Source organism: Nannobrachium achirus (genome assembly GCF_963921795.1).
Source record: "Nannobrachium achirus genome assembly, chromosome: 13".
Classification (NCBI taxonomy): domain Eukaryota; kingdom Metazoa; phylum Chordata; class Actinopteri; order Myctophiformes; family Myctophidae; genus Nannobrachium; species Nannobrachium achirus.
In genome coordinates, this window is record NC_137833.1 from 25,155,937 (window position 1) to 25,170,719 (window position 14,783).

The following is a 14,783-nucleotide window of genomic DNA, read 5'->3' on the forward strand; positions in this document are numbered from 1 at the left end:
CACACACTCCTTGCCTGCCAAACTACAACCTCCAAGGACCCCCGGAGCTCCAGGGACCTGGGGACCCCCAGATGTAAAAAATGACCAAATGTGCAAAAATGACCAAATGACCACCCCAACGGGGCTGCTCACGGGGAATTACCAGGGACCACCGACTCCTGGTGCTCCAGAACGGATGCAAAAGTGGTGGCGCCCCCAGTGGAGGACCCCCTGCCACTGCAGCGCACATAAAATGCCGTAACTCGGGCTAGGAGCGACCGGGAGAGCCGGGGCCGGTACCTATTCGTCCGCCTCGGCGGCGCGGAGACCCCACCCCATTTCTCACATGGCCCTCTTCTAGCGCCACCATGTAGCGGATTCTTGCAAAACACATTTTTGGACACTGCTCCTACAATTTTTGCCCTAAAATCACTCAAATCGGTACACAGTATGTCTACACTCATGTCATCAACATGGATCTGTCCCATATAGCGCCACCTTCAGGCCGACTTTTTAAAACACATTTTTGGACACTGCTCCTACAGATTTTGCCCTAAAATCACACAAATCGGTACACACTATGTCTACACTCAACGCCACCATCAGGCCGATTTTTTCCAACCACATTTTTGGACACTGCTCCTACACATTTTGCCCTAAAATCACGCTGCGACCTGACGGTCGCTTATCTCCCGATTAGGGAGTCTTACTGGTGATAAAGGTCAAGTGGCCTTAACCCTAAAATGAAATACTGTTGACGAAAGGCTGTTAACTTTATTTACTGTAGCCTCCAACACTGTCTCAGCTTCGTTGGCTGCACACACACAACCTTGGTAGGCTACCGTCTGACGGCAGCTGCTCTTCAATCACTCCTGGATCATGGACTCTATTTTGATTGTCTGAAAGGTCCTACACCATGCATTTAAAAATAATTTATATAGCATTGTTTGTGTCCCAAAAATGTCTCCTGCCTCCTTCTCAGGCCTGCCCACCCCTCCCCAACCCCCACTCAGCACAGCAGTAGGTCCCGATTGTCACAATCGGGACCTTTCTCAGACAGCCCGTTCTGAGACCTACTTACATAGATCTGCCCATAAACTGAGAAAGACACAATGGTCAGAAATAGGACTTTGTGAGGATAGAACTTGCTGGTGAGACACCAAAGAAATACATAAAAATTGGAAAAATGAAAATGTTAGTGGTCTCCGACAACCAAAATCTTCGTTGGAAAGGTTCGGTTCATCTACAAAATGACGTCACTAGCATCTTCTGAAAAGCATTACCCCGAATTAGAGTTTGGAAAGCTGCACGTCGGAAAGTCAGAACTCTCTGACGGAGTTCGGTGGTCGGAGACAGTATGGACAGGCCTTTAAATTAAGGCATAAGAGCTGGTACTTAAGACAATCAAAATACAGCCCTATGTCCTAGGCACGTGATATAAAAGGCTATTATGAATGTAGTCTATAAATGTACAGCCCAAGCCCGCCCAAAAGCCTGACAACTATGTGACAAATTCGTCCGAGCCCGGTCTGTCGACCTTGGGATAAGCTAGGTGTGTACTGTCTCCCTTCAGTTCACACAAATAAACAACAAAAAGGGTCCTCAGTCAATAAAATAAAATTAACCCTTTCCTGGACAAATACGACTGTAAAAAAATGATGTATGACTAAAATCACAGTTTTCTCAAATACAGATTTTTATGCTTTGCAAAAGATTACGAAAGAAAACAAGGCAACCTAGAGCATTGTTGAGCCACGTGACTATGTTTCAGCCAGTAGTTTTGCACTCGCACTTTGCACAGCTCAACTAAATGCCATCCATGACATATTGTTTTTTCTTTTCTTTTTTCTTTCCTTTTTTTGACAGCATAAATGAAACGCTCCAGTCAAACAATTCCCTGACAATTTCTCCTGATCCTCTAGTTCCCTGGGGAGAAATGTGTCGTCTCTGTGTGCATGTGTGTGTGTAGTCTACATGTGTACGTATGTGTGTATGCATGAATATTCTGCTTGCGTAAAAGTGTTTACTGTGCAAAGGCCTAGAAGTACTTAAACATTAGCCACCACCGTGCAATTTAGGTCACACCGCATGAAATCGCAACCAATTATTCTGAGCTGGGGCTTTTCCCTGTCTCTCCCACGGAATAACATAAAAAGAAAAGCATTCCTTCTCTGTGTTAGAGCTACAGGGCTAACACTGGAGAAGAGAAGGCCAGAGTGGGGGGAGGGGTAGGGGGGGTTAGGGGATGAGGGACAGTGTGGATCGAGGCAAGACCTCCGTCACAGACAGCAGAGCATCACAGCTGACTCTTCCCTTAATGTATGTGAGGTCTCACTTATCCTAACGACCGGCTGACATTTGGACTAACAACCACTGCTGTTGAGGCTTAATTGACGAGAGTGAGCGCCTGGAGGTTTGTTATGAGAAGGAGCACGGGCCTACGTGAACAGGAGGGAATGCTGCGTCTGGAGGAACAGCTTCACACATGAACGCACAGAAATAGGTATTCAGCATTGCTGTGCATGTATGCAAACGTGCGTGTGTGTGTGTCCATGTCCACATTGTCTGTATTATACGTTATCTGTATCTATCTACAGTACATGTACTGTACAGTAACATCCTCAGTGTTCACTCTGATAGTGTGAGAATGGTTTGGGTCCATCTTTACACCAATTTTACTGTGGTTTTACAGATTGCGTGAATTGATGGACATTGCCATTCAAAGCCCTTTCCAGTACAAAGAGTGTTGTGCAGGTATTGTCCTAATCCTGGCATGAATTTTAAGAACTTGAATTCCTAAACTGTGCATTGACAAATTACAATGGCAGACTGGTAGCATACTGAGGGTATATTCACACTGTCTGAAAGGGGGGGGGGGATGAACAAAATGGGGCCATGCACCTTTAATTAGGTGCTGGTCTGTGCACCTCTTTTGGATGTGTGGATGAGAACTTTGAAAAGTTGACTGACTTTTGGTGCAGCTTTCTTATCAACTTCCCTGTGTCACGCTAATGTAGAGAAGGAAAGGAAGCATTCTACATCTGACATGCACCATAGACACACCTGGGAGGAGACCTGGAGCCGGATGCTCGATGGTATGCAGTTCAAGTCAATAAAAGCCCGGTGGACAGGAATAAACATTATTCCTGAATGATTGCGACCTTTGTAAAATTCTGGAAAATAAAAGAAGAGCAAGAGTGAGCTTGTCGAAAATGTTTTCTCCCTTAATGTCACGTTGTAATGTGGTTGAATCCCATTTCTCTGACAAGGCTGTGGTTAGTAGAAAACCAATGCAACAGATCGCTTTAGTTCAAAGTAAAAAAAAAGGGAGAAAGCAACGAAGGGAGAAACAGTGGTGTAAAGTAACTAAGTAAATTTACTTAAGTACTTATTTACAGTTTTGAGGTATTTGTACTTTACTTGAGTATTTCCAATTTCCAATACTTTTACTTCTACCCCCCAACATCTGGAATCCAAATATTGTACTTTTACTCCAATACATTTATTTGAAAACATTAGCTACTAGTTACTTTCTAGATATACATTTTATTATTATAAAACATACATTAGCGACTTTAGCCCTAATTTATACCTAGGCTTATTTGAAAATAGCCTAGGTGCGACGTGTTGTGAGCTTGTAGATCTGCTATTTTCAAACATTTTGTACTTTTACTTTTGATACTATAAGTAAATTTTGATGCCAATACTTTTGTACTTTTACTCAAGTAAATGAATAAATTGAATTCTGGACTTCTACTTGTAAGAGAGTACTTCTACAATGCAGTATTGAGACTTTTAAGTAGAAAATGTGAGTACCTTTTCCACCCCTGGGGAGAAAAAAAACTACATTAACTAATTTTTCTACTACCATCACTATTTTATTTTTCATTTCAAAGTGTCATGGCAAAATTACGTTTCGGTCATCTGTTCTCTGGTACAAGATGGTTTGCAAAAGGCGAGTGTGAATTCGGTGCAGGCATCATCATAGTGGTGAGGAAACGATGGAAAGACCCAGCCTCTATTACATCTTCACACCTCAGCTCTAAGCTGACAGGTTGCTAAAGCATAGGTATTTTAACATCCAATTTCAACAGTTTGGTGGCACAAATGTGAGACAAGAGGGGCGAGAATGAAAATGGGGAGTGAAAGCGAGTCGCTCGAGTAAGATTAAAAAACCCTGGATTTTTCCACGATTGCAAAGGTGTTTCCATTTTATTTTTTTTCTTCCCTCCGCCACGGTAGAGAAATGAAACACTTCACACACGTGCACATGCTGTGTACACGTTACGCACAAAGTTACAAGTAATGGAGTGTGGAGGTCCATTCTGTAAATTCTCACCTACAGCGATAAGGAGAAGCACTAGGTGGATGCTCATTGGTCCAGACTGTGGTGGCCATGAGTCGGGGAGCAGTTTGTAATAGCTCATGATAATGGAGATAACATTTGGAGTTATCCTGCCTGATATAAAACTGCCACACTGTCTGTGTGTGTGTGTGTGTGTGTGTGTGTGTGTGTGTGTGTGTGTGTGTGTGTGTGTGTGTGTGTGTGTGTGCGCGCGCGCGCGCAGAGGTCACTTTGGAGGTCATCAGTGTTTAGTCTGGAGGGTTTCTCGTTAGAACAGGAGACTCCAGCTCTCTGTTATAGTATCATTGTTTAGATTTATAGTTGGACCCTGCCATCTTGGCACTATTAGTAGATTGGGTGATACCTAATATGCACATACACAGATGCAATACTGAATACGTGCACACACACACACACACACACACACACGCACGCATCTGCACACACACACACGCATTCCTTGTAATATTAAACCTTCCGAACGCTTAAACACCATCAACCCCTCCCCTCCCCTCCTCTACACACACACAAACACACACACACACTCACACAGTATCATTAAGCCTTTAAAGCCCTATCAAAACATACATCAAAGTTCACACTATGTCACACACACAAACAGGCACAGCTTGGCGTAGTAATGGCTCCTGTGAGCCAGACTGCCTCTCTATCACCGGGCCCTGGCTCCAGGCACCCGTCCCCAGCGTGCACAACGGCAATTTCCTCAAGAATCCGATGTTAAGCGCAACACTATTCCCTTTTACGTTTACCAAAGCGCCAGGCTCACCTCCCCTCTGACCCGCGGAGAACACGGAGCGGTCACTCGTAATTACAACTCATCCAAGGGTATGATTTACAGTCCCGTCAAATAACCAGCAGGGACCGTGAGGCTCAACAGAGGCTCTTTCACTTCACGTTTTCACCAAAGTGTCCGTCCCTCGCCTTCTGTCTGACACTCTCTCTCTGTCACAGGCACATACACTGATCAACCGTCAAGTTCAACCAACTGCTACATTGTAAATTCCTAATAGTGATCATTTAACTCAGAGAGGCCCCACAAAAAGTACTATGGTACTTCTAAAACTGGTTCCGTTCAAGATTTTTGGAACATTGGTGCTTTCACGGAACCGGCGGCAATTATTGGGTTGTTTGTTCCAAACCAACTAGCTAACATTCCCATACAGGGGTTTCAAAGGGGTGTGGACAACAATGTGGAATTAGTGATGGAAATATGAAATGTATTTTTGTTTCATCCTGCTGTTTTATACAGTGCCATGTCATAGTTCCTACCTCCCATTATTCCGACCCGACCACCTAAACCTAACAAACGCTGGTGAATGCCAACCTGCCGACGCTGGTGAATGCTAACCTGGTCAATGTTAACCCGGTCGGAATATTGAGAGGTCAGACTTATGATCAGTCCCCGTTTTATCCACCTCTTTCCGCGGGAATGTTTTGCACCACACTGCACCACACTTCCGGTTAACAGCAGACATACAAGCTCACGTCGCGTCGCAGATGCAGCTGTTGTGAGCTTGTAGATCACACTCGGCTGCGGCGCCGGAAGCTCCGTCCAATTTCTGCGCAATGCACGATGGGATGTTGGAAACTTGTGGATACACACAAATGGAAAAAATTTGAACAATAATGCAAAATAATTGCGATTATCTCAAACTGGCGATTATGTAAATGTAATAATTGTGACAGGCCTGTGTGTGTGCGTGTGTGTGTGTTCTCTGTGAGTCAACTGTATTGATTAGTTGTGATTGCAGATATGGACGATGATGGGAAGCTTTGTCACGAGCAAGCAGGCTATCGGGTTTCACACCCGAGAAGATCCAAACACACACAATTATTCCTGACATATCTGACATAAACAGCTCCGCACACTAAACAAAACAGCTGGTGATCAACCAACCTCGCTTAATCTGCCACTTAGATTTCCCAAACAACATCCCCACCCACACCAACCCCCACACGCCGTGCGCACACAATCCTACACTGATCTGCACCGATCCGAGACCATCAGAGGAGAGGAAGAAGTTTATGAGATTAGACGTTTGGCATCAACTATCAAAGTGAGCAACAGCAGGAACGGTGCTCCTTAAAAAGGGATCTTGATCTCTCTGTGTGTGTGCATGTGTGCGTGTGTGTGCAGGGACATGCTGGGCCCCTGATTCAGCCCAGGAAAAAGAGTTGGAGAGGCCCTCATTGTGCGCTATAGAGAGAGATCTCTCTCTATAGCGCTGCTGCTACTCAAAGATTTGTGACAAAGTGACAAGCCAGTGGGCCAATTACATGAGTTATATTTCGTTGTTGTCGGGTGGAAACCTTGTATGTCCAAAACCGTTTGTTTTGTATTTATCATTTAAACAAGAATTGACACACAGTCAATATAAAATCGGTGGATTGGTGTGTTGACGTTAGTGTAAAAAAAGTTTGAAAAAAAAAATGTTTTGAAAAAAAAAAAAAGTTTGAAAAAAAGAAAATTAGAAAAAAAAAAGTTTAGGTCCAAAAATGTGTTAAAAAATCGACCTAATGGTGGCGCTATATGGGACAGATCCATGTCGATGAGATAAGTGTAGACATACTGTGTAGCGATTTGTGTGATTTTAGGGCAAAAACTGTAGGAGCAGTATTCAAAAATGTGTTTTAAAAAATTTGGCGGGGGTCCCTGGAGCTGCGGGGGTCCCTGGAAGGGTGGAGGTTGTGGATTGGCAGACAAGGATTGTGTGTGGAGAATTTCACATGGATAGGGGCAAAAAAGTGTGATGTGACGTGACAGACAGACTGACGGACAGACAGACAGGCGGTGGAGGTTTTCATAGTAACTGCGACCTGACGGTCGCAATTATAATCATTAGTATTGTTTATTTTAATTATTATTATTAAGGAACTCTAGAAATCTCAGTTGGAACTGTTACCCCAGTGACCCGATGCTGGATAAGCGGTTGAAGATGGATGGATGGATGGATGGATTATTTTAGAGTAAGCTACTTTATTTACCATTATTGTGTACTCCGCCACATGGGGAGCAATCTTCAATTCAATCTTCAATTCAAAGAAGCTTTATTGGCATGAGAACACAAACGTTTACACAGTGGTGGAAAAAGTACCTACATTTTTATAATTAAGTAAAAGTATCAATTCTGCAATGTAGAATCACTCTGTTACAAGTAAAAGTCCAGAATTACAAATGTACTTGAGTAAAAGTACAAAAGTATTGGTATCCAAATGTACTTAAAGTACCAAAAGTAAAAGTACAAAATGTTTGAAAATAGCAGATCTACAAGCTCACAACGCGTCGCACCGCAATGCGTTGTGAGCTTGTAGATCGGCTATTTTCAAAAAGCCTTGGTATAACATAGGGCTAAAGTGGTTTATGTATGTTTTAAACTTTAGTTAAAGTTAGATAAAGTACTATGTTCTATCCGTCTGTCTTTCTTTTCAAATCTTTTTTATTATTAAGGTACAATGTCACAATGAGGCAGGTACACACATAGTGATGGCACCCCAAATCACATTCCAATCACAATAATCATTGGTACAAAATAACACAAGATCTGAGGCGATCACGGTACGTACACATTCAGTTGTAAGGAAGAGAAACCCTGCCCTTAAGAGATAATAAAAGAAAACATTTTTTCCCTCCATATACCCAATTTAGTGTCAAGCCAATTCCCCCATCCCCATACTCTACGTTAAGACCTATCCCTGCTAATCCCCACAGTAGTCATTGGGAGGGTAAAGACAACAACGAGTCTCCTCCGATACCCGATCCGTCATGCCACCATCTTCTTTTCACCTGACATTAAGGAGCTTCACCAGGGGGGCGTAACGCATGTGGAGGTACACGCTATCCTCCCCGGGTTCCACCCCTCTCTGAACAGGCGCCCTGACCACTGTGGGAACCGTTAATGCAGAGACAAAATCTGTTCCTCCTCCCCAATCGACTTCCCTCCCACGAACACAGCCAATTGTGCTCGTTGGAGCGCCCGGCCAAGCCGAATGCACCATGAAGGTAGTGCTCCATGGTGGTGGACAGGAAGTTTAACCTGCCCACCCAGACGCCCCAATACTGGACTGCCACCGGGTCCCAAAAGGCAGCCCCCAGACATCAGAAATTTAAAAAAACAAAACAAAAACATAATAGGTTATATAATCCCAGAGGGAAGGTGCTATGTGGCGACATATTTATCTAAAAGGTAAAAAAAGAAAAAAAAAACTAATGTCCATGAGTCAGTTGTAAAATAAAGTAAGGCCTGCCAGTCGAGAGAGGCTGCTGTTACAACCAAAAAAGAAAAAGTAACAAAAATAGTAGTGATACCACCTCCCAGCCGGCAGAGGCAGCGTAGAACCATTAATTGTCGAGCGCATAGGTCGAGCGTGGTTCAGAGTTCAGAGTTCACAGTTTGGTCCATCCTGTCAGAGGCACACAATGGCGGCCACCGACCAAAAACAAACAACCAACTCAGGCTATCAGCATATTAGAGCCACATCGTAAGAAGATGAAGTACTGTATAAAAACAACGAAAACATGTCAAGAAGTCTCGACTACAATCATGTCATCATAAAGTGCAAAGCATTCGATCGCTCTCTAACACTTAACTAAACCGCCGTAACGTAATCGTCATGTACGGAGAGAAAGAAACAGCGCATATTAGCATACCACAGGCGCAATAGAATTCGCCGTAAACAAAATACCCAATTGAGTAAACAAGTGGTTCGTATTAACCGTTGGAACGGACATGTCTACATACGCCGTTTGATCATATAATATCAGTCAAAAAAGGGTTGCGTATTTTCGTCAGAAAAGGAAATAGGAAAATTAAAGAAAGAAAAAAACCCTGTTAGCATGTACTAGCTAGTTAGCCAACCCCACACACTATCGACCATTCCCGTCTGTCTTTCAATGTTATATGAGATACTTAAAGTGTGGTTCCTGTGGAAATAAGCCTCGGCTTTCTAGGATCTCTAGTTGACCTTGTACCAGTGATTTGTACTGTCATGAAACTGTACTTTTTTCTATTGCAAACTTCTAATAAATTCTTCAATCAATCAATCAGTTATTGCTTTGTAGATTAGCATTATTGGGCTAAATGTAAAGACGCTACGCTGCGCCAACCGTGAATTCAACACAATCTGCTGTTGAGCAGTTTAACAAATTTGCTACGTACGTCTACACAAACGGTCAGATTACAAAGATAAATTGCTTAGTGAAGGCTCACGGATGTCACCATAGGGTACGCTCCAGCAGAATGTCCCGTAATGATCGTATTATTTAAAGAGGAGCATTTTAATCCGATCGGTCGTCGTTTCCTTAAAAAGGTATTAATGTATCTAAGTGCAGTACACCTCGCAACCGATGGGGTCGCATGGCTGAAAAACAACAGAAAATTACGTCTGATCGGATTAAAATGCTGTTTATTAAACAATACGAAAGATACAGGTAATTCTGCTTGAGCGTACCATACTGTGACATCTGTGAGACTTCAGTAAGCACTTTATCTTTGAAATATGAACGTTTTTGTAGACGTACGTAGCAAATAGGTTTAACTGCTCAACACGAGGTTGAAGTGAATTTATTACACACCGTGACTCGTGCGTTAGCCTGCAGCTAGCGCTAGCTAGCGTTAGCCTGCAGCTAGCGCTAGCTAACGTTAGCGTTAGCCGTTAGCCACACATCCAGAATAGTCTAAGTCAATTTTCCAACGGCGAGTGAACGATTGCATTCCGAGTTGGGTCGCCGTTTTATTCCATGAGTAATTGTGTATAACATGCCTGCGTTAGCCTGCAGCTAGCGCTAGCTAGCGCTAGCCTGCAGCTAGCGCTAGCTAACGTTAGCGTTAGCCGTTAGCCACACATCCAGAATAGTCTAATATATGTCAATTTTCCAACGGCGAGTGAACGATTGCATTCCGTGTCCTTCATGGATTTTTTTCCCCCTGGCTGTCAATGTTTTTATTGTTCAAAAAGAAAACGTTCTGAACGTTAAAACTAGATAGTTTTACGATCATAACAATGTGACAAACGGAACGGATCCTTTTTTTCCAAACTCGAGAAGAAGAACAGCGCAAGGCCGCTCCCAGAGCCCTAGAATGGAGAGTTGCGTGTCCGCGGTGACACCACTCTCTGATTATACTGCTCTGGCAGTATAATCGCCTCGCGGTGCGAGGCGTTGTGTGCTTGTAGATCTGCTGTTTTCACTACTTTTATGCGACGGCCTTGTATGATGAAGCAGGGCTTTGCTTTGCGAAGAAATTTGAAACTCGGAGATACTAGGTTTCTGACGGACAGTGACGATTTACTTTGTTGGCCGCCCATCCCCCAAAATGGAACAAAAGCCGACATTTTTTTCCCTAATGTCCAGGCCGGGAATGAACCGGCCGTTCGGGAGTTGTCCCGCTTTTCCCAATGGCCAGCACGTCCCTGTGTGTGTGTGTGTGTGCGCGCGCGCGCGCGCATGCGTGCGTGCGTGTGTGTGTGTGTGTGTGTCTGCCCTTGCAAACAAGCCCCGCTCCAAACTGTCCCTTTGTCACTGCATTGCTCCAGGAGAGCGTGTTGATGGAGCCGCATCGATGTTCGGATTAAGGCATGGCTCTCTGATCAAGTGCCCAAGCACTAGATAAGAGCGACAGGAACACCCTTTAATCCTGGACAGCCCCTCTCTAAATAGGATTTTACCAAACTGACTGGAGAGGGTAGAGGTGAAGGGAGGGGAGCATTGAAGGACTATTTGAAGTTTATAGGTTGTTATTAAAGGAGCAATATAACGTATGAAACTGGAATGGTTGCCTTTAGGAATTATTCTAAGGCCGTTCTGAATGTTGTATTTGATAAACAGCTCTATACCGTTTTTTCTTAAATCAGCATGTACTGTACGTATTCATGGCAGCCATTCCATTTCAGGCTGTTTCTGTTGAATTCCAACACAAGCACACCTGATTCTACTTATACGTACCAATTAGGTGATCACCTGAGAGCACAGAACATTTTCACATTATATAATTAGAAGAAGGAAGGGATGTAGCCAGGTAGACAGCTCATAGGCCTGCTGAGCCGCATGTCAACACCACCCCCATATTATGTGGGGAAGCTAACCATAACTCCACTACAAGAAATATGCCTGTGTTAAATTGTACTTGTATATAGTTACATAAATATGTGTTAAAAGGAAATGTTAAATTCACTCATATGAGTCATATTTGAGTGGGGACAGCTTCTTTGGTCTGCCATAACATAATGGGTAGAGAGGCCGTCTCTTAATCATGTCACCGGTTTGCCTCCCAGCCCTGGTCTACACGCCTCTGTGTCCCTGAGCAAGCCCTTAACAGCTCCCTCCTGACCGTCCGTCATAACCATCCGAGTAGCCAACAGCTGGGTTAAACTGTATCAGAATTTCCCCCCACAGGATTAATAAGGTATAATAATAACTATATATATATATATATATATATATATATATATATATATATATATATATATATATATATACCGGTATATATAAAACTGCATTGTTGAGACTTATTTTAACCATTGATTTGGTTAATGAGTGTATTACTGTTTATGGGCTTTTGTACTGACTGTGGTAAGCAACTGGAAGCCAATGAAGGGAACGGAAAGGGGGAGACATGAAATTAAAGAATGCAATGTCTGAAAATACACACAACATAAATTCAACATAAAATTGGCAACGATAATGTTTAAACAAACAAACAAACAAACAACATGTAATGTACCTGACACTGATGATAGTGCTCTAAAAGAAATCTATGAAGCCATCAAAGCTGCATCACTTTGAGGAAACTCATAGAAATCCTGTGGAATACTTTCAACTAATCTCAAACCTTTTAATGGTCAACAGACATAAAGACATTCAGCTAAACATGGTGAGCTAGTTTTGAAAGTATCTTCTCAAGTTGAATGGAAGGTATTAAACACACTTTTAAATGGATATGTAGTGGGGGTACCGGCCTTGTGTTTCTCTCATCTATAAAGGGGTCCTTTGTCTGAAAATAAAGACCCCTGCTCTGATGTTATGCTTTTGAAACTGATATTATCCTAGATAAAGTACTATGTTCTAACCGTCTGTCTGTCAATGTTATATGAGATAGTGTGGTTCCTGTGGAAATAAGCCTCGGCTTTCTGGGATCTCCTTTTAGTTGACCTTATACCAGTGATTTGTACTGTCATGAAACTGTACCTTTTTCTATTGCAAACTTCTAATAAATTCTTCAATCAATCAATCAATCAATCAATAATGCACAATTGTGCACACATACTCTCTCACTCGGCCGATACAGTTCAAGATTGTCACAACTTGTATTATCAAATCAAGTAGGTCCATTGAAAATTATGAGGCAATGGGCCTGGACACAGACTTGTAATAAGCCGTCACCCTCGACCCCCAGGCAGGTACAATGACTTGAAGCCACAATAGCTATTTTCAACTGCAAGAGGATCTACACAGAATGCTAACACCATATTATTTAGCAATTAGCACAACTGCTGCGTCTCAACAGTATTTTAGCACGACCAATGCTGCTTTGAACTTGCTTTTTGCATGCCCCTCTTGAATACCCGGTTACCCCTCTCTTAAGTCATATATACAGTAGCCTAGATGAAGTGATAAACAGTAAACACTATAGGTGAACTTAAAGTTATCATGATGTTTTCTTTCTTGTTACTGTACATTTACAATGAAATGTGAATGTTTAAGATATTCCTTCAGTTTTCAGTAGGACTTTTGGGGCTTTGTTATTGACAGGAATGACTAGCCCTTGGCTTTGGGATAGACAATTTGCACAGGCTCTGGCTAGGAGAGCCCCCTGAGCCCTGAGGTAGGCCTAGATACAAAGTAGGCCTGCCTTCTATCCTAAACTCAACCAGTAAGACTCCCTAATCGGGAGATAAGCGACCGTTGGTCGCTTATCTCCACAAATAGGCCAAAAAATTTGTTTTACCAATTATCAAGACATACGGGCAGTTGACCCTTTGCCATGGTTACTCATTGAAGTTGAATCTCCATATATGGAGATAACTTACGCATCACACTAAGTCTGACCTCACCAGCCCATATTTGGGCATGAGCAACTTATGTCTCCATATATGGAGATATGATGACATCACACAGTCCTCAGCCGATGATGTGGCGTGATGTCATACAATACACAAACGAGCCCTACAGTATAAAGGGGCAATTCTTGCCAGGAAGGAAGCATTTCTTCGACTCAGACCTTATCGCCAGGGTTGGCTTATAGCAGCTGTCGGTAGGACCATATATGGATTCTGTTAGTGTGGATCTCCTAACAGGGCATCATCTGGGATACAATCCCTTTTATGCCCATATATGGAGATCCCTAACAGAATCCCTTTCATGCCCATATATGGAGATCCCTAACAGAATCCCTTTTATGCCCATATATGGAGATCCCTAACAGCATCCCTTTTATGCCCATATATGGAGATCACTAACAGCTAACAGAATCCCTTTTATGCCCATATATGGAGATCCCTAACAGAATCCCTTTTATGCCCATATATGGAGATCCCTAACAGAATCCCTTTTATGCCCATATATGGAGATCCCTAACAGAATCCCTTTTATGCCCATATATGGAGATCCCTAACAGAATCCCTTTTATGCCCATATATGGAGATCCCTAACAGAATCCCTTGTATGCCCATATATGGAGATCCCTAACAGAATCCCTTTTATGCCCATATATGGAGATCCCTAACAGAATCCCTTTTATGCCCATATATTATGGAGAAATCCCTGCTCTGAGTATCTGACATCAGTGTGATGTCACCTGTTTATGCCCATATATGGAGATCCCTGCTCTGCGTATCTGGTTGCTATGGTAAACAGTTGGTTGCTAGGGTAAAAAAACATGGTTGCTATGGTAAACAGTTGGTTGCTAGGGTAAACAGTTGGTTGCTAGGGTAAAACCATGGTTGCTAAGGTGGTTGCTAACGTACACTAACAAACCAGCAACAACAGACTGTTGCCACAGCAACGTACACAAAGGTTTGTGTACACATGTGGTGTGATGTCATACTGATGCGGAGATATGAGCAGGGCAAAGGTGTGACGTGTGACGGACGGACGGACGGACGGACGGCCGGTGGAGGTTTTCATAGTAAACTGCTCCCTGACGGTCGCAATTAATCGACATTAACGCGTAACCTTTACACAGCACGCGCACACACACACACACACACACACACACACACACGAGAGCACAGCACTTAGGCTAAAAACACAAACATTTCTTACCTTGTCTTCAACTTTCCTTAATAGTCCTTATGTTATGCTTGATGTTTTAAAACTAAATTTACAATTAGGTAGCTGAAACTCTCGTCCGGAGAATTGCGTGATAATGCCAAATGTTGCTCCGTCGTATGTCATACGTGTGTGTATCTGTGTATCCACCTTGAGAGCCATTCTCGGCGCGCA